We start from the raw sequence: 21939 nt of genomic DNA, 5'->3' as shown, positions 1-21939 counted from the left end.
TTCAGTGCGTGCAATTGCTATCTTATTCCAAATTCTTTTTGCCCATCTTGTGCATGTTAGCGTCCTTTTTCATGAGATATGCGATCATTTTCAGAAATAATTTTTTTTTTTTTTTTTACAAATAATGCCATATGTACATATCTTTTTCTGCAACTGAATCAAAAGATTCTCCAGGACATTGACCTTGATTTATGCCTGGTACCCCATGATCTCTAACATCATGCTAGGCACACAGCAGGAGCTCAATAAGTATTTGTTGATTAGTGGAAGTTAAGGCATGAAAGACAGTCCTCTTTGGGGAGCTCTATCCTTTAAGTGGGTCAATTAGCTTGTCTGCTCCCATCAAGACTGATGGAATATTGTGAATTACTCATGTCTACAATCAGCAGATTCATTGTGGATAGCTTTCCACTATTTCAGGCTACCAAAAATAGCTGTACAGTAAAACTCTCATTATGCAAAATGATGGTAAAATGGGGTATTCTAATTAATTAAACATTCTGGTCAGCAAAAGGCATACATATATAAAGTTTTCACAAAATGAAAAAATAATAAGATATACTTAGCACTAAAATTATACCAAACATGATGTAATTGCATCTTTCAAAAGTAATCAAAAAGGCTCATCTTAGATTCTGGGGAGTATGAGAAGGGCATCAGTTGGAGAGGAAATCTGTAATCCTATGGAGCAGCAAGTTTAATGGACAGGGTTAAATCTTTCCTGACCCTACAAAATACAAATGAATTTTCCCGTTAAAAAATGTCCTACTATTAGCACAATTTTCAGTAACTGAACTATACATACATAAAAAAAAAAAAAAAAATACATGAAATTCCTGGTTAGTTTAATTCTGGATAAGTGGTTATTTAAAAAAAAAAAATTCCTAGATTTTAATATGAACAGGAAGAAAGCTTGAGAGAAAATTTCCAGGGAATTTGAATTTTAGGAATTTTCCACTCTCAGAATTTTATGTCTTACAATATGCTCCTTGAAATTCTACTTTTAGTCACACATTACCAGCAATTTCAACAGAGACTGAGGTGGGCAAAGCTAATTTTTTAAATGTGTCTATGTAGCTTTTAAGGAGCCCTGGTGGTACAGTGGTTAAGCACTAGGCTGCTAACAAAAAGGTCAGTGGTTCGAACGTACCAGTGACTCAGTGGGAGAAAGATGCGGCAGTGTGCGCCCATAAACATCTACAGCTTTGGAAACTCAACAGGGCGGTTCTACTGTGTCCTGTAGGGTCACTATGAGTCGGAATCAACTCAATACCAATGGGCTTCATTCTGGTTTATTCAGCAATTTTTTTTTTTTTTTGGTTGTTCTTTGTTTTGTTTTTTAAATTTTATTGTGTTTTAAATTTGTGCTGAAAATTACAGCACAAATCAGTTTTTCATTCAAAAATTTATATACGCATTGTTTTGTGACATTGGTAGCAATCTCCACAACGTGTCAGCATTCTTCCCTTTCCCTTTCTACCCTGGGTTCTATGCCTCCATTTGTCCTCTTTTCCTGTCCCTTCCTGACCTTTTGTGTTCGCTTTTGGACAGGTTACCCATTAGGTCTCGTATACTTGATTTAACTAAGGAGCACATTCCTCACGTGTGTTATTGTTTGTTTTGTAGGCCTGTCTAATCTTTGGCTGAAAGGTGGACTTTGGCAGTGGCTTCAGTTCTGAGTTAGCAGGGTGTCCAGGGGCCATAGTCTCAGGGGTTCTTCCAGTCTCTGTCAGACCAGTTAGTCTGGTCTTTTTTTGTGAATTTGAGTTTTGTTCTGTATTTTCCTTCCAATCTGCCTGGACCTTCCATTGTGACCCCTGTCAGAGTGGTCGGTGGCATTAGCTGGGCACCATCTAGTTCTGGGCTCAGGCTGGTAGAGGCTGTGGTTCATGTGGTCCTTCAGTCCTTTGGACTAATATTTTCCTTGTGTCTTTGGTTTTCTTAATTCTCTTTTGCTACAAACATGATGGGACAAATAGATGTATTTTAGATGGCTGCTCACAACATTTTTAAGACCCTAGATGCTACTCACCAAAGTAGAACATTTTCTTTATGAACTATGTATGCCAGTGGACCTAGATGTCCCCTGAGACCATGGTCTCAAGCCCACAGCCCCAACACTCAGTCCCTCAAGGCATTTGCATGTGTCTAGGAAGCTTCCATGACTTTGCCTTGGTCAAGTTGTGCTGCCTTCCCCTATATTGTGTGTCTTTCACTTCACCAAAGTTAACTTGTCTACAATCTACTTACTGATTTCCCTTTCCAACCTTCCCCTCCCTTGTAACCATCAAATATTGACTTTTTTCTCTGAGTAAACCTTTTTTTCAATTTTTATAGCAGTGGTCTCATACAATATTTATCCTTTTGTTATTGACTTATTTCATTTATTATACTGTCCAGATTTATCCATGTTGTGAGATGTTTCATGGATTCATCATCATGCTTTATTGGTGCAGAGTATTCCATTGTGCCTATGTACCATAATTTGTTTATCCATTCACGTGTTGATAGGCATTTAGGTTGTTTCTGTGTTTTTGCTATGTGAATGATGCTGCAATGAACATGGGTGCACAAATGTCTATTCGTGTGATGGCTCTTATTTCACTAGGATATATTCTTAGGAGTAGGATTGTTGGATTATATGGTATTTCCATTTCTAGCTTTTAAAGGGGGAGCCATATGGTTTTCCACAGTGGTTGTACCATTTTATATTCCCATCAGCAGTGCATAAGAGTTCCAATCTCCTTACAACCTCTCCAACATCTGTTATTTTCCGTTTCTTTTTTTTCTTTTTTTTTTTTTTTGTGCCAGTAATGTCAGGCACAATGTCTACTCATTTGTAATGAAGTAACATGTGGAAAGAGAGGATGGAAAAGCTCAATATCATCAGTCAGAATTAGGCCAGGGGCCAACTCTGGAATGGACCATCAGTTGCTCATATGCAGGTTCAATTTGAAGCTAAAGAAAATTAGAACAAGTCCACTACAGCCAAAGTATGACCTTGAGTATATCCTACCTGAATTTAGAGACAATCTCAAGAATAATTTGACTTACTGAGTACTAATGAACAAAGAAGCCCAGATGAGTTGTGGAATGACATTGTACATGAAGAAAGCAGAAGGTTATTAAAAAGACAGGAAAGAAAGAAAAGACCAAAATGGATGTCAGAAGAGATTCTGAAACTGGATTTCAAACATGGAGTAGGTAAAGCAACTGGAAGAAATGATGAAGTAAAAGAGCCGAACGGAAGATTTCAAAGGGCAGCTCGAGAAGACAAAGTGAAGTATTATAATGACATGTGCAAAAAGATGGAGTTAGAAAACCAAAAGGGAAGAACATGCTTGGCATTTCTCATGCTGAAAAAACTGAAGAAAAAATTCAAGAATTGAATTGCAATATTGAAGGATTCTACCGGGAAAATATTAAACAACGCGGAAAGCATTAAAAGAAGATGGAAGGAATACATAGTCACTATACCAAAAAGAATCGGTTGACATTCAACCATTTCAGGAGGTAGCATATGATCAGGTACCGATGGTACCAAAGGAAGAGCCTGAAGCTGCACTGAAGACACTGGTGAAAAACAAGGCTACAGGAACTGACGGAATACCAACTAAGATGTCTCAACAAATGGATGCAGTGTCGGAAGTGCTCATTCATCTATGCCAAGAAATTTGGAAGACAAATACCTGGCCAAGTGATTGGAAGACATCCATATTGATGCCTATTCCCAAGAAAGGTGATGCAATCAAATTCAGAAATTATCGAACAATATCACATGGAAATAAAATTTTGCTACAGATCATTCAAAAGTGGCTACAGCAGTACATTGACAGGGAAATGCCAGAAATTCAAGACGGATTCAGAAGATGATGTGGGATGAAGGATCATTGCTGATGTCAGATGGATGCTAGCTGAAAGCAGAGAATACCAGGAAGATGTTTATCTGTGTTTTATTGACTATGAAAAGGCATTTGAATGTGTGGATCATAACAAATCATGGATAACATTTTGAAGAATGGGAATTCCAGAACACTTACTTGTGCTCATGAGGAACCTTTACATAGATCAAGAGGTAGCCGTTCTAACAGAACACGGGGATTCTGTGTGATTTAAAGACAGAAAAGGTGTGGGTCAGGGTTGCATTCTTTCACCATACTTATTCAATCTGTATGCTGAGCAAATAATCTGAGAAGCTGGGCTATATGAAGGAGGACAGGGCCTCAGGATTGGAGGAAGACTCATTAACAACCTGTGTAATGCAGATGACACAACCTTGCTTGCTGAAAGTGAAGAGGACTTGAAGCACTTACTGATGAAGATCAAAGACCACAGCCTTATAGAGATCGCACCTCCACATAAAGAAAACAAAAATTCTCACAACTGGAACAATAAGCAACATCATGATAAATGACAAAAGATTGAAGTTGTCAGGGATTTATTTTACTTGGATCCACAATCAATGCCCATGGAAACAGCAGTCAAGAAATCAAAGAATGAATTGCATTGGGCAAATCTGCTGCAAAAGGCCTCTCTAAAGTGTTAAAAAGTAAAGATATCACCTTAAAGACTAGGGTGCACCTGACCCAAGCCACGGTGTTTTCAATCACCTCATATGCATGCAAAAGCTAGACAATGAATAAGAAAGACCAAAGAAGAACTTACTCTTTTGAATTATGGTGTTGGTGAAGAACATCGAATTTACCATGAACTGCCAAAAGAACAAACAAGTCTGTCTTGAAAGAAGCACAGTCAGAATGCTCCTTAGAAGCATGGATGACGAGACTTTCTCTCACATACTTTGGACACGTTATCAGGAGGAATCAGTCCCTAGAGAAGGACATGACGCTGGGTTAAGTAGAGGATCGGCAAAAAAGGGGAAGACCCTCAACAAGATGGATTGACACAGTGGCTGCAACAATGGGCTCAAGAATAAAAATGATTGTGATGATCACACACTACTGGGCAGTGTTTTGTTCTGTTGTATGTAGGATCACTATGAGTGGGAACCCACTCGAAGGCACCTAACAACAACAAGTAATGTCTGGGTGAGATGGAAGTTTTGTAGTTTTGATATGGATTTTCCCTAATGGCTGATGATTGCGAGCATTTCCTCATGTGTCTGTTAGCCGCCTGAATGTCTTCTTTGGTGAAGTGTCTGATCACATCATTTGCCTATTTTTAAATTCGATTATTTGTCTTTTTTGTTGTTGAGGTGTTGAAGTATTCTACAGATTTTAGAGGTTAGACTTTTGTTGGATATGTTGTAGCCAAATTTTTTTTTTCCCCCAGTCTGTACGTTCTCCTTTTACTCTTTTGGTGAAATCTCTTGACCAGAATAAGTGTTTAATTTTTAGGAGCTCCCAGTTAATTAGTTTCTCTTCTGGTGTTTGCACATTGTTAGTTAAGGTTTTTATTGTATTTATGCCATGTATTAGGGCCCCTAGTGTTGTCCCTGTTTTTTCTTCCATGATCTTCATAGTTTTAGGTTTTATATTTAGGCCTTTGGTACATTTTGCATTAGTTTTTGTGTATGGTGTGAGGTATGGGTCTGTTTCCTTTTTTTTTTTTTTACAGACGAACATCCAGTTTTCCCAGGACAATTTGTTAAGAGGACTATCTTCTTCTCATTTAATGAACTTTGGGCCTTTGTCTAAGATCAGCTGACTGTAGGCAGATAGATTTACTTCTGAATTCTTGATTCTGTTCCACTAGTCTATGTATCTGTCATTGTACCAGTACTAGGCTGTTTTGACTACCATGGCTGTACAGTAGGTTCTGAGATCAGGTAGTGTGAGGCTTCCTACTTCGTTCTTTTTCTTCAATAATGCTTTGCTTATCCAGCGCCTCTTTACAAACCATATAAAGTTGCTGATTAGCTTTTCTATCTCGTTAAAGAATGCTATTGGTATTTAGATCAGGACTGCATTATACTTGTAGATTGCTTTGGGTAGGATTGACAGTTTCACAATGCTGAGTCTTCCTATCCATGAGCATTGTATGTTTTTCCATTTATGTAGGTCTCTTTTGGTTTCTTGAAGTAGTGTTTTGTAGTTCTTTTTGTATAGATCCTCTACATCCCTGGTTAGATTTATTCCTATTTTATCCTTTTATAGGCTATTATAAATGGTATTGTTTTCTTGATTTCTTTTTCATAGTTCTTTTGATTGGTGTATAGGAATCCAACTGATTTTTTATGTTCATTTTGTATCATACCACTCTGCTGAATCTTTCTATTAGTTCTAGTAGTTTTCTTATAGAGTCTTTTGGGTTCTCAATGTATAGTATCATATCATCTGCAAATAGGGACAGTTTTACTCTTCCTTTCCAATTTAGATGCCCTTTATTTCTTTGTCTTGCCTTATTGCTTTACCTAGGATTTCCAGCACAACGTTAAATAGGAGTGATGCTAAAGGGCATCCTTGTCTTGTTCCTGTTCTCAGAGGAAATGCCTTCAGCCTTTCTCCTTTAAGAATGATATTGGACATTGGTTTTGTATCAAAAAAATAAAAAATATAGATGCCCTTTATTATGTTGACGGATTTCCCTTTTTTTTCCTATTTTATTGAGTTTTTATCAGGAATCAGTGTTGGATTTTATCAAATGCCTTATCTGCATCTATTGAGATGATCATGTGATTCTTTTGTTTTGTTTATTTGGTGGATTACATGGATTGATTTTCTAATGTTGAACCATTTTGCATATCCAGTATGGATCCCACTTGTTCATGGTGTATTTTTTTTATATGATGTTGAATTCTATTGGCTAGAATTTTGTTGAGAATTTTTGCATCTCTATTGATTTTTTTTATTGATGAGAGATATTGGTTTGTAATTTTTTCTTTTTCTTTTTTTTTTTTTTACGGTGTCTGTGCCTGGCTGTGGCATCAAGGTTATGCTGGCTTCATAGAATAGATTTGTTAGTATTCCTTCCTTTTCTATGCTCTGAAATAGCTTGAGTAGTACTGGTGTGAGCTCTTCTCTGAGTGTTTGATATAATTCTCCAATGAAGCTGTCTAGGCCAGGGCTCTTTACGGTTGGGAGTTCTTTTGTTACCTCTTCAGTCTCTTCTTTTGTTATGGGTCTGTTTGGATTTTCTATCTCAGCTTGTGTTACTTTAGGTAGGTAGTGTGTTTCTAGAAATTTGCCCACTTCTTCTAGAAACTCAAATTACTTGGAGTACAATTTTCATAGTATTTTATTATGACCCTTTTTATTTCAGTTGGGTCTGTTGTAACGTATCCCATTTCATTTTTTACTTGGGTTATTTCCTTCCTTTCTTGTTTTTCTGTTGTCATTCTGGCCAATGATTCGTTGATATTGTTGAGCTTTGCAAAGAGCCAAATTTTGGTCTTGTTGATTCTGTTGTTTTTCTGTTCTCTATTTCATTTATTTCTTCTCTAATCTTTATTATTTCCTTTCTTCTGGTGGCTTTGAGCTTCTTTTGCTATTCTCTTTCCATTTGTTCAAATTGTTGGACTAACATTTTTATTTTGGCCCTATGTTAGGCTGTGTTCTCTAGAGAAGGTATCAAGGAAATGACTTATGCAGATATACAGGCTGGAATGGCCCCAGTTTGTGGGTCAGGCTGGAGACTTCTCCTGATTTACATAGCCACAGGGGCTGGTGAACCCAAGATTGGCAGGTCAGACAGCAGAGCTCTTGCTCACAGGCTGTGAAGACCAACGAATCCCAAGATCAGCTGGCAAGACAGCAGGTAAGTTGTTAGCTCAAGTCCCAAGAACAGGAGTTCAGATGAACAGGAGACAGCTGCAGGATCCAGAGTGACCAAAAGCCTATGAGCCTTGCAAGGAAGTCCTCTTATATTTGATGCAGGTCACACGCCCAAGGAAACTTTCTTTCAATTGCCTGGCTACTCACAGCAGATCCCATCATGGAGGTGATCATATTATATCAGATCTCATCATGGAAATGATGACATCATCATATGGCTGCCAAACTATATCATAACTGCCAAACCACCGAGAATCATGGCCCAGCCAAGTTGACACATCACCTTAATGATCACAGGCCCATTCTTATTTGATGTGTGCACTTATTACTATAAATTCACCTCTGAGCATTGCCTTTGCGTGTTCCAGAGGTTTTGGTATGATTGCGTTTTCAGTCTCATTTAATTCTACTGGATTTTTTATTCCCTCTTTATTTTCTTCTGTTTCCCAATTGTTTTAAAGAAAGTTGTTATTCAGTTTCCGTATATTTAATTTTATTTCCCCTTGCTTTTCTTGTTACTAATTTCTAGTTTTATGGCATCATGATCAGAGAAGATGCTTTGTATTATCTCAATGTTTTGGATTTTATTGAAGGTTGCTTTGTGGTCTAAAATATGGTCTATTCTGGAGAATGTTCAATGTGCATTGGAAAATGTATATTTTGCTGCTGTTGGTGGAGTGTACTACATATGTCTATGAGGTCAAGTTGGTTGATTTTGGCCTTTAGATCTTCTTTATCTTTGTTGAGTTTCTTTCCAGATGTTGTGTTCTTCATGGAGAGTGGTGGGTTGAAGTCTGCTACTATTTGTATAGAACTTTCTATTTCTCTCTTCAGTGCTGTTAGTTTCTTTTATGTATTTTGGAGCCCTGTCATCGGGTGCATGGTATTTCTTAAGGTTATGTCTTCTTGGAGAATTATCCCTTTAGTCATTATATAATGCCCTTCCTTGTCTTTTACGGTTGATTTTGCCTTAAGGTCTATTTTAGCTGAGATTAGTATTGCCACTCCTGTCCCTTTTTTTGGTTACTCATTGCTTCATATATTTTTCCATTCTTTGATTTTTTAATGTATTTAAGTCTTCGTTTCTAAGGTGTGTCTCTTGTAGATAGAATATCAGTGGGTCATGCTTTTTAGCTTTTGTATCCATTCTGCCATTCTCTGTCACTTTACAGGTTCATTTAAGCCATTTACTTTCAGTGTGATTATCAGCAGGTACGAATTTATTGCTGTCATATTGTTGTGCTTTTTTTTCTTATTGCGCTGATGTTTTCTTGTTCTTCTCAGCCTCCTGTGCTGAGTTTCTTTTGCTTGTGGATTTTCTTTTCTTTAGTTTTTATAGATTTTGTGTTTCCTGAGACTTTATGTTTTTCTTCTTTTTATTCTGATTAGTAAGTTTGTTAACTTTCTTTCTGATTACCTTGAAATTTACTCTTATGTTCCTAAATTTGAACGAGTCTTTTATTATTTGATACAGCCTTGACTTCTCATTGGATGTTTTATATGTACACCATTTTTTCCCCCTATATTGTTTTGACATTGTTGTCATTTACGGATTGATGTCTGTTTCCCTGTTTTAAGTCTTTTTGCTTTGTTTTATTATTGAGAGTTCTTTACTTAGGTTGGTATCTGGCTGATGCTGTCTTGTGTCCTAGACTCTGATTGTTGTCTGATGTTGGTTCTCTAACCAAAGTACTTCCTTTAATATTTCGTGTAAGTTAGTTTTGGTTTTTATAAATTCCTTTAATTTCTGTTTACCTGAAAATGTCCTGATTTCATTATTGCATTTGAGAGAGTTTTGCAGGTTATGTTATTCTTGTTTTGCAGTTTTTTGGGTTTTTTTCCTCTCTCAAGGCTTTATATAGGCTGTCCCATTGCCTTCTTGCCTCCATAGTTTCTGCCAAGTAATCAGAGATTTGTCTTATTGTTTCTCCTTTGGACATGATTTTTCATTTTTCTCAAGCTGCTCTCAGGCTTTCTTTGTGTTTGATTTTGGCAAGTGTGATTATGATATGTCTTAGTGACTTTCCTTTGGGAACTATTCTACATGGGGTTTGTCAAGCTCCTTGGATGGTCAGTATTTCATCTTCCGTGATATTTGGAAAGTTTTCTTCCAGCAAATTTTCTCTGTTTTCCATTTTCTCCCCCTGTTCTGGAACTCTGATCATGCACAGATTTTTGTTCTTGATTGTGTCCCAAATATTCTTAGATTTTCTTAATTTTTCTTCATTATGTTTTCTGATTTTTTTCTCAAAGTGATGTTCACGGATTTGTCTTCAATCTCACTGATTCTGTCTTCCAGTGTTTCAAATTTGCTCCTAAAACCTCATATTGAGTTGTCCATTTCTGAAATTTTGTTGTTTATCTTTTGGGTTTCTAGTTAATGTTTTTGTCTGATTTCTAATTTTTTTTTTTTTTTTGATGTTTTGTTCTTGTATTCTTTTCCTGAATTCCTCTATTGGTTTGTCTGTGTTTTCCTTGATTTTGACTATGTTTTCAAATGTGTTTTCCATGATTTTGTCTATTTTTTCCTTGGCTTTTCTGTGTTTTCCTTGATCTCTTTCATAATCTCTTGGAGATCCCTATGTATTAGTCGTTTGAATTCCATATCAGGTAATTCCATGGCTTTTTCTTCTACTCGAAGGTCATCTGATTATTTTGGTCACTTGCTGGAGCCATCTTGTCCTGCTTTTTTATATGTTTTGATATTGTTTATTGTCTTCGAGACTTTAAGCTATTATTTTCTCTATTGATTGTATGTTCATTTGTTTCATCATGTTTCTTTGCTTTGTTTTGATATGTCAGAGTGGGTAGCGCTTTGCTGTTTGGTTGTCTGTGGGCATAATAGCTCTCACCACCTTGTACTGGTGGGCAGGGCAGCATCAGGCAGGATGGCCCTGCTTCACTGTACACTGGTTTGGTGAGGTGGCTGAGGGCGGACTGGGTGGGTGCTGTCTGCTTCTTGAATTTGGTCCAGCAGTATGGGGGCATTCCCAGCCCTTCACCAAATAGACAGAGGTGTCTGACGGGGAGTGGTATGGGCTCACGTTTCTCCATTCAGAAGCTGGTCAAGTGGTGGAGGAGAGGGGCAGTGCAGGCCCAGTGTGGTGGTAAGCCAAGCCAGGGACACTCTAGTCATGGTGGCGCTGCGAGGGCAGGTGGAAATGGGTGTGGCATTTGAGGATAAGTGGGGAGAAGAGAGAAAAGAGCAAAAGGAAAAAAATGATAGCTGGCATAAAGGGTTAGGTGGGAGGGAGAAAGAAAAGGAAGAAAAGGAAAAAAAAATAGCACCACAGGAACTGGTAGGTAGGGGAGGGGCTGACCCAGGATGATGACAGGTCGGTAGTTCTCTAGCTGAGCAGCACTGCATGGCCTGTCAGGAAGGGCTGAGGGTGGCATTTGGGGCAGAAGTGTGAGGGGTGGGAAAGTGTGTTTCTCTGGTTATTGGGTGCTCTGTCTCTTGTTGGGAACTTTGTGAAGTTGCCTTCCCATACTCCCTGATCAGGGTCACTGCTGGCTGTACTGCAAGATGGCAATGCTGTGCCCTGTTAGCTGACAGGGGACTTCCACTCTGTGTCTCTCTCCATTCCCTGTTTTCCTTCAGTTTCTTCTCCCATTTGGTTTTTGATATAGTTCTTCATCCCTTCATTTGATGCTTAGGGTTCCAGGACTGACATTTGTATTTGTTTTTACTTAGTTTTCTGGGCCTTTTCTGCAGAAATGCAGCACGCTGTGTCTGTCTAGGGTGTCATGTTAGCTCTCTATCTATACAATTTTTAAGGATTCCTGGTTGCACAGTGGTTAAGCACATGGCTGCCAATTGAAAGGTCCGTGGTTCAAACTCACCAGCTGCTCCGTGGGAGAATGATGTGGAAATATGCTTTAGTGAATATTACAGCCTTGGGAACCCTGCGGGGTAGTTATACTCTCTCCTATAGGGTTGCAATAAGTTGGAATCAACTTGACGGCACACAACAACAATAATACATACAGCTTTTAGGTAACTTTAAGATTATCCATTGAAAAATACTCTAATGAACAAAAATAATATATCAACTATTGTTTCAGAGTCATTCTTGTTTGAGAAATTGAGATTTATTTATGCCTATGCACTCAGAAGCCTTTGAATAATGAATATAATTTAAGTTAATACAATAACATAAAGACATATGTGGTTTAGTAGATCAGTGGTTCTCAAGCCTAGCTGTACATTAGAATGATCTAGGAAGCCTTTAAAAAAAAATGTCTGGCCCCAGAGTTTTTGCTTTTGTTTTCCCTAAGTGATAGGGCCCAGGCATCAATATTTTTAAAATTCTGAGAGGTCCTAACCAAAATTAATGTAGTAGAGAAAAAGCTGTACTTTTTAAAATTAAATATTAAAATGAGAGGTACTTTTCTTATCCAGAGAGAAGGAAGTTTACATGACTACATCTAGTGGAGAAATATTCATGTTGCTATTTCCAACGTATTGAGGATGTAACTTTCTGTTTAGAAGTACTAAATGAACTCTTTATTTATGTTCTGACTTTTATTTTCCCATTTTAACAGGCTTCCCTTAAGTTAACGCTGAAGGTATTATTCTAAACCTAAAAGAAAAATGTGTCAACAAGATCTTCTCATCTCTCTATTAATTTTAAAGTAGACAAATTTCTCCTAAAAGGTATTGAAAGCAGAAATATCTCGTAATTGATTTCCATTTATTTACACTGGGCACCCAAGTTTGTGAACCAGATAACATCTCAGGTGTGTGTCTGGGAGGGGGTGTCACCTGAAGCTTCATATCACGACATCAAAGTTGTTAAGAGATGAAAGGTCATCTTTATATTTGCATCATAAACAAGATTTACACATTATGATAGTCCACAGATCTTTTATTTAAACAGGTGGAAAAACAAGGACAGAGACACATATATGTAAAACATACAGTCTTACTTGTGGTTGGTGATTAAATTTTATATGACTTTGATATAACCACTCCAATTAAGTGCCGTGATGTGCAAAGACTTGTTTAGTTCTTTATAAGGAACACTTTGTTTACTAATCCCTGGTTTATGTGATAAATCTATCATCAGTTGGGCACAGCTGCAAATAAATTTTTAAATGGACAATTTTCATTCAGTGTAACAAATTTCAATTTTTTTATTTTAATCTCCTTTTCTGAAGATTTGTAACTTAAAAGAGGCAAGTTGGGATGTTTCAACCTGCTTGGTACAAGTGAGGATATGCCTTGCTGGGTAACTGATAGCTTAAATTGGAATTGTTTTTTCTGCAAGTCCATGAAACAGGATGCCACGAGCACATAGACACAGGTTTGCAATTCAGTGCTCTGGCTGGTTGGTGGTGACTGCTGCTCAGCACTCGTGCGGCAGTGAGATGCTGCCACGGGAGCAGAGGTGCTGCGCTCAGGCCCCACCGTGGCTGAGGTTAAGCACGCATCACGTCACTTGTTCTTTATTCTTGTGAAAAAGGGCAAAAAGACAAATGGCTTTAACCAGGAATTAGTTACGAGGGAATTAGGTGTTCTAATTATACCTAGAACCTTTCAAAGAGTTCCACTCAAGCTTATTTGATTTCTTAATTACTGAAATAGAAACACCTCTCTGAAATTACTTTGACTTTCAAAATATAAATGCCATCATTCACTGGATATTATGGTCCACCTTCCAGAGAGAAGGATGAAACATTCATAGTTCCAAAGCAATACAGAATTATACACAAAATATTTCACTGAAATGGTTTCTTCTATTTCAAGTAACATTGTCCAATATTGTCACTACAATTTGTTTCAGACATTTTTTTAATACAGAAACTTGAAAACATTTAAATAAATGAGCTATTTAATTGAGGAGAGACACATTTCATGTCAGCATCATTAAAGGTGAATATTGTTGTTTTATTAAATGCATGGATGAAATACAAATGATATATTGCTTCTTGCATCACACCCTACTTCTGAAACAGGTACCTGTTGGGAGTAGATCTCAGTTAAACAGAAGCCTCAATTATATAGAACTGGCAAGTTTCTTTGCATATTACTCCAATCAGTTAATATTTGGGGGCACTTATTCACCTAGAATTGTGCTAATTACTAAACGAGTTGCCGTGGAGTCTATTCGAACATATGGCAACCCCCTGTGTGTCAGAGTACAACTGTGCTCCACAAGATTTTCAGTGACTGATTTTTCAGAAGTAGGTCATCAGGCCTTTCTTCCAAGGCAACTCTTGGTAGTCTCCAATTGCCAGCCTTTCAGTTAGCAACGTTAACTACTTGCACCTCCAACCTTTCAGTTAGCAACATTAACTACTTGCACCTCCAGCCTTTCAGTTAGCAACGTTAACTACTTGCACCTCCAGCCTTTCAGTTAGCAACGTTAACTACTTGCACCTCCAGCCTTTCAGTTAGCAACATTAATTACTTGCATCTCCAAGGGACAGCATGCTAATAGCTACCCATTGCCGTCAAGTCGATTCCGACTCATAATGACCCTACAGGGCAGAGAAGAACTGCTCCACGGAGTTTCCAAGGAGCACCTGGTAGATTCAAACTGCTGACCTTTTGGTTCACAGCCATATAGCTCTTAACCTCTATGCCACCAGGGTGTCTGCTAATAGCTAGGGGATGCAAAATACATAAAAAAGAAAAGAAAATACTCTTGCCCTCAGAGCCCCAAATATTCTACTTAGAAAAGTAATGCTGCTAGATCATAATGCAGTATGCAGTGTGTGTTCCCAAAAAATATCACTATAATAAAGTATTAATTTATATAGCAAAGAGTAAGATAGGAGTAGGACAATTATTTACTAAATTCCAAAGGAGTTAGAAAAGTTACAGCAGGGTCAACAATTAAACATTATACTCAAGCTAGTCTACTTCCTAATATTAATTTGCTCTTCCTCCTGGGTGTCAGCAAAATGGGGAGTGTGTGTATTTTGATTGGGGTAGGGCTGAAGAAGAACCACACATTAAAAAGACCAAAGTATATTATCACCATTTCTTCCATTTTAGTAGTTTCTTGGGTAAATTGCTCAGTGTTTCTAAGATAACTGAGACTTCTGTGATCCTAGGGAAGTAAAAACGAAAGGCATCTGGTACCACTCAGTGTTCTCTGGGCTGGTGCTGGCCTCAGCTGTGGAGGCTGGTTTAGCCTGGTCCTGGAGATGCAACCAATCCCATCAAGGGATTATGGAGTCCTGGCCCTTGTACCCTAGTCGTAAAATCCCCATACAAATAGGTCCTCTTTGTCCTAACCCCAGGCCTCTGCCCACACACCAACCCACCTAGCACCTCTATTCCCTTAACAAGACCCAGGGAGATGTCTAGATTCCCTTCCTACTCTGTGCAGACCATAGGAAAGCCAACGTATGCCTCAGGATCATCCATCCTGCCCATTCTTCAACTAGTGTTGCACTATTGCTGCAGCGCCATTTTGAATTGTGGTACCAAGCCAAATGTAGAGCATCTCCTAGAGCTTCAAATAGAGTGTGGGGTAAATGCCCTCTGCTTCTGACTTTTTCCTCCCACATACCACCCTTCTGGGACTTTAATTCTGTGAGGGCAAATCAGGACATAACATCTTCCATCTGCTGCTCCTTTCTTTTTCCTACAAACTTATGGGTCAAAAGGAGTGCACTTTTCACATCCCCTGCCTTCACGTCTGAGCTTTCTCTACCTCTAACATCCACAGTCTTATCCACAGACCTAATTCTCAATAGGTTAGTGGAAATAAAGCAACTTAGAAAGGACTTTCCTCTCTTTAACCGAGCCTGAAATTCATGATTATTTTGTTGGCACAAAAGTTCTATTTGGGATGTCAGAAGGTGAATATCAATATACTCTTTTTCTCCACAATCATGTAGTAACAATTCTAATCCTCCCTGAGCAAAGAGCAACTCTACAAGAAGAGATCACAGAAAGAAACATAAAAAATAAGAGTACATTAATGTCTTATTTAAAAATTGTTACAGTTACACCCAGATCACCAGAAAGTCTTCATGGAGTGGAATTTGAACTTGGCATTTAACAATGAATAGAATATAAGTGAATATGTTAGCCTGAAGAGGTAAAATGGAGACAAATGAGCAAAGGCACAGAAATTATATTATAACTAAAAGTGTAAACCATCTAAAAGTTTCTGAAAACAAGGATTTATGCAAATCAGAATTTCCTGGGGATTCTCTATATTTACAATCTCAGCCAATAAAAAATAAATAAAACCATTTTTTAAAATGATTACTATGAGGGTTTGCAAGAGTGTTAGTTGCCAAATAAATATTCGACAATTACCCAATATACTGAAAGATTCAACTGAACAAACCACCTAATGTTAGCAAGTGGGGTTATGATAGTATCAGGAAGAATAGTAAAAAGAACCACAAATGAGGTAATCAACAGTGGAGCTGGAACTCCACACCATCCTCCAAACTTTGAACTCAGGATTCTTTCCACGATACTTACTTTGCCTCTCCTACTGTCAGTGTTCCTATAATTTTACGAATTAGACGATAATGAAGAGAATGTCCCCCTCCTTAGCAATTAGCCATTGGCTCTTTTTCTCATCCCATCCTCAGGCAATGGCACTACACTGACGTGTGTTACTCCTGCCAATTGAATTGCTCCCCACTGCTTTTCCAGATGCCAGTTCCTTGGGTCATAGTATGAGAGCACAGACACTGCGTACTACTCAGTAACCTACCATTCTTCTGCCAGTTTTCCTTTCTTTTGCATGGATTGGAGGTGAGGTACTAGGAAGCCAATCTCTAAAATCCCATCCGTTCCAAGAAGCCTACAGGCATGGACTTTTACCCTTCTCACACAGCACACGTACTAAATCCTGTCTTTCCTTGAGTCCACATCCACACTGTAAATTCTTCTCAATGAACTGGACCAGTTCTGGGGGTGGAATAGAAAATACATGTGCCCAGAAATTTCTGTCAGGATGCTCACTCAGTGTCTGCCCAGCCTATGAATTGGATTCTCTTCCTTAGTTTCCCCATTGGATACAGGTACAGGCTCACATGGTCTGTTCCTACAGCCTTGTGTTGTAGTTATCTTCCAGGACAGTTCTTAACAGCTGCTTTAACACCACCACAAAGATCTAGTGGGGATCAAGACTGAAAAACTAGTCAAGAAAGTCACAATCACCAAAACCTCCAGACTGGACCACTGCAGACACACATGTTGGGTTGTATGTTGAATCTCAAGAACCCACACCCAGGTCCTGCAATGATCATCACTCTGCCTTTCTTGCTTCATTTACCTCTACTCACTCTCCATGGCCCACTCATTCTTCTTTTTTTCCAAACTCAAGCATATTGAACCTGCTTTTGTAGTTGCCGTTGGAACTAAGGTTGTGTTACTTCTGCTTTTCAGGGCAGTAGAGGTGAGAGCTGACAGCAGGAGAGCCTGCACATTGCCTAACTGAAGCCGTAGCAGGGATCTGTGTTCTGTAAAAAAAAGCTCTGTGGCTACTCTTTTATCCGTGTTTCTTAAAAGTCCACTTTTGAAAAGATTAGCCTCGCACATTTTGTGGATGGTCTTGTGGAAACACCTGGGACCCCAAGGTGAAGGTGAAAGGCATTTTCAGATGACGGAAAATAATTCTGTTTTCACGTATTTGAGCGTCTGAACAACAGTTTTATCCCACTTGGGTTCAAGTGGCTTGGCATCGGGGAAGGCCTCACTGCCTGGCTGAATCTCTTTCCTCTAGTGACAGCAGTAACAGCACCTGGTTTGTGAACCACCACAGGCTGAAGGCATTGCGGGCAGTCTCTACTGGTAGCAGAAGTGTGCAGATGGGATTAATGTCCACATGGAAATATGGAAGAGGACGGGGCATTGGCACCATAACCATGGTCAGCTGGGGTGATTGCATCTGCCTGGTTGTGGCCACCATACTGGTTTTTAAATTTTTTTTAACAGTTTTTTGAAGATAAATTTAAACACATCGAAATGCACAAAGATGAACAGAAATTTTCTGACATATATCTGTGCAACCCACATCCTATTATGATACAGAACATTTCTGCATCCTCAGAAAGTTGCCTCATGTACTTTTTCAGTCAATCACTCCATCTCTCAGAGTCAATTAATGTTCTAATATAATATCACCACTGATTAATTTAGCTTGACCTCGAACATCCTATAGAAACCCTGGTGGCGTAGTGGTTAAGTGCTATGGCTGCTAACCAAAGGGTTGGCGGTTTGAATATGCCAGGCGCTCCTTGGAAACTCTATGGGGCAGTTCTACTCTGTCCTGTGGGGTCACTATGAGTCGGAATCGACTCGACGGCACTGGGTAGGTGAACATCATATAATCAAACCATACAGAATGTGGCTTGAGGGAGTTTGGGTTTTTTTTTTTTTTTTTTTTCTCTCAGCATAGTACCTGAGAGTCATCCATGTTACTGCTTCTATCAATAGCTCGTTCCTTTTTATTGATGGGTAGCTTTCCATTGTATGAATATACCACGATTTGTTTATCCTTGTTTCTAGCTTTTTACTATTGTGAGTAAAGGTGCTATGGGTATTTCTATGCAAGTCCGCTGGGGATGTATCCTTTCTTTATTCTTTATTATTATTTTTTTTATATAAATACATAGGCATGCAATTACTGAGTCAGAGATTCAACGTGTGCTTGATTTTGTAAGAATCCGCCAAGCATTTTCCGAAGTGGCTATACCACTTTACGTACCAACCAGAAATGTGTTAGAATTCCAGTTGTTTATGTTTTAAGTTCTTAGTCATTCTAGTGGATGTGTAGTGATATAGCATCGCAGTTTTGTTTTTTATCTTTCTGATGACTGTGATGCTGCTGAGTACTTCATGTGATTATTTGGCCATTTGGGTATCTTTGTGATGTGACATTTCAAGCCTTTTGCCCATTTTCAAAAATAAGATTGTTTTCTTTATATTTTTGAGTGTAGAAGTCGTTCATATATACCTGATACAAGTTCTTTGTTACCTATATATAATCAAAATTATTTTCTCTCAGTCAATGGCTTGCTCATGATCTTTTAAAAGTGGTTTTTTCTTTGTTTTTAAATGAACAAAAGCTTTTTTCTTTCTTTTTTATTGCCTAATCCATGTTTCTCTTATGAATATTATTTTCTATGTCCTGTCTGTGAAATCTTTGGCTACCTCCAAGTTATGATGATATTTTCCAATATTTTTCTTTTAAAATCTTTATAATTTTAACTTTTATTTTTATGTCTATGATCATCTCAAATTAATTTTTGTTTATGGTGTGAGGTAAGCCAAGGCTTATTTTTCGTAACATATCAACTTATTCCAACAACATTTGTTAAAAAGACCTTACTTTTCCCATTAAATTGCTTAGATGCCTTGGTTAAAAATCAGCTGACAATGTAAGTGTGGCTCTGGAATCTCTATTCTATTCCATTTTTCTAATTATATATTCTTACACTAAAACCATACTGCTTGATTACTTTCTAATAAGTCATTAAGTATTTTAAGCTGTCTCACAATTGCTTTGGCTAGTCTATGTCCCTTGTGTTTTTATATAAATTTTACAATCAACTATATATTTATAAAAAAAGAAAAACCCATGGAGGTTATTATTGAGATTGTGTTGCACACATACATCAAATTAGAGATGACCGACCTCTTAACAATACTGAGCTTTCCAATTCATAAACATAGTGTATCTCTTTGTTTATATAGTCTTTATTTTATTTCAGCAATATTTCGTAGTTTTCAGTGCAAATATTTTGTGTGTCTTTTGTTAACTTTATTTCTAAGTACTTGTTCTTTGCTAGTGTACAGAAATTCAATGAAATTTTGTATTGATTTTATCCTTGAGACCTTGTCGAATGCATGTATTTGTCCATTTGCTGTTGTTGTCAGAAGTTTAAGATTTTCTGTATGAACAATCATGTTGTTTGTGAATAGGACAGATTTTCTTCTATATTTCCCATTTGTATGCTTTTCATTTCTATTTCTTGTCTTTCTACATTAGGTAGAATCTCCAGTACAATGTTGAAGGGAAGCAATGAGAGCAGATATTCTTGCCTTGTTCCCAGTCTTAGAGGGAACAATTCAATTTTTGAATTATGTATTATGTTACAGGGAAGATTTTGTAGGTACCTTTTATCAGGCTGAGGACGTTCCCTTCTATACCTAGTTTCCTGAGCATTTTTATCTTGAATGAGAGGACGTTCCCTTCTATACCTAGTTTCCTGAGCATTTTTATCTTGAACGAGTTGTTCTAAATTGTGGTATAGTATATAACATTTGCCATTTCAACTTTTTTCACATGTATAATTCAGTAACGTTAATTATGTTCAATTTGTCAAATGTTTTATTCTGTACCTACTGAGATGATGATACCACTTTTTTTTATTCTATTAATATGGTGGATCATATTTATTTTTCATATGATAAAACCCACTGGGTCTGGATGCATTATCCTTTCTATGTATTGTTGTATTTAATGTACTAATATTTTGTTAAGAATGTTAGTGCCTATGTTCATGAGAGATAATTGCTTATCATTTCCTTTTTTTTTATGTTCATGAGAGATAATTGCTTATCATTTCCTTTTCATATGACTCAGTCAGGTTTTGGTGTCAAAATTACGCTGGACTCATATAATTAGTTGGGAAATATTCTTCATTTTCTGAAAGTATATTGTAAGAATGGTAATACTTTTTCCTTATATATTTGACGAAATTCACCAGTGGAAAAATCTAGGCCTAGAGTTTTCTTTGTGATGAATTTTTTGATAGAAAATTTAAGGTCTTTGATAGATGTGAAACTATTCAGATACATTCTTTCATCTTGTGTCATTTTTAATAACTTTCAAGGAAATTGTCCTTTCCGGCTAAGCTGTCAAATTTATTGGCATAAAGTTGCCTATACTATTTCCTTATACTTTGGATGTTTATACAATCTATAATTATTTCCCCTCTTTCATTACTGATACTGTTAATTTATATTTCCTTTCTTAATTATTGTTTTCAGGAGCTTATCAATTTTATTAATATTTTCAAAAGACCTAATTTAGGTATTTTTTATTTCCCCAGTTGCATTTGTCTGTTCCTGATTTGTTTGTCTCCGTTCTTACTGGTATCGTTTTCATCCTTCCAGTTAATTCGAGTTTAATGTACTCATTTGTTTCATGTTTCTTAAAGTGAAAATTTAGATCATAGATTTAAATCACTGCTTCCTGATATAAGCGTTTAAGTTATAAACTTTCCTATAAGCATTGCTTTAGCTACATTTCATAAACTTTGATATGTCATATTTCCATTTTTCCTTAGTTTGAAATATTTCCCTTTTCCCTTTTGGTTTCTTTTTGACTGTAGGGTGTTTTAAAGTTCATTATTAACATAAAAATATTTAGAACTTTTTAGAATTTCTTATCCTTATTGATTTCAAATACAATTCCATTGTGGCCAGAGAACAAACTGTAATATTCCAATCTTTGAAATTTGTTAAGACTTGTTTTATGCCCCAGCCACATTATAGCGAAACTTCCAAGTGCATTTGAAAAAAATGTGCATTTTGCAGTTGTTGGGTGTAGCTTCTTTAAATCTAAATTAAGTCAAGATGATTGATAATGTCATTTAAATATTCTGCACACTTATTGATTTTTTGTCTAATTGCTTTATTAATTACTGAGAACAAGGCTTTAAAATGTCTTACTATGATTGTTCATTTATCTTTTTCTCCCTTGTTTCTTTTATATTCTGCTTCATGTATTTTGCATATCTGTTACTAAGCTTGCAAGATTGTTTTTGGTTTTTTTTTTTTTTTATTCTGGTGATGTAGCCTTTTATTATGAAATATTTTTCTTTGGTAATATATTTTGTGTTGAAGTCTATTCTGTCTGATATTACTGTAGCTACTCCTGATTTCTAATGACTACTACGTGCAGTGTGCTTTTGACCTTTTGCAGCCTAGTTGTATCTCTGAATTTAAAGTATATCTCATACACAATATACAGTTGATCTTGCTTTTTTAATCTATTCTGACAATCTCTGCCTTTTCATTGGCACTTCATGTATCACCTAATTAATTATTGATATGGTTGGATTTAGGTCTGTCATTTTACTATTTTTTTTTTTATCATATCTGTTCTGTGGTTCTCTGTTTCTCATTTCTTGCCTTCTTTTGGGTTGTCAAATATTTTTTAGTATTTTAATTCCTGTATTGGTTTTTAGACATACTTCTTTGAAATTTTTTAGTGGT

Source organism: Elephas maximus, chromosome 20 (genome assembly GCF_024166365.1).
Source record: "Elephas maximus indicus isolate mEleMax1 chromosome 20, mEleMax1 primary haplotype, whole genome shotgun sequence".
Classification (NCBI taxonomy): Eukaryota; Metazoa; Chordata; class Mammalia; order Proboscidea; family Elephantidae; genus Elephas; species Elephas maximus.
Note: the sequence above shows the minus strand (reverse complement) of the source record.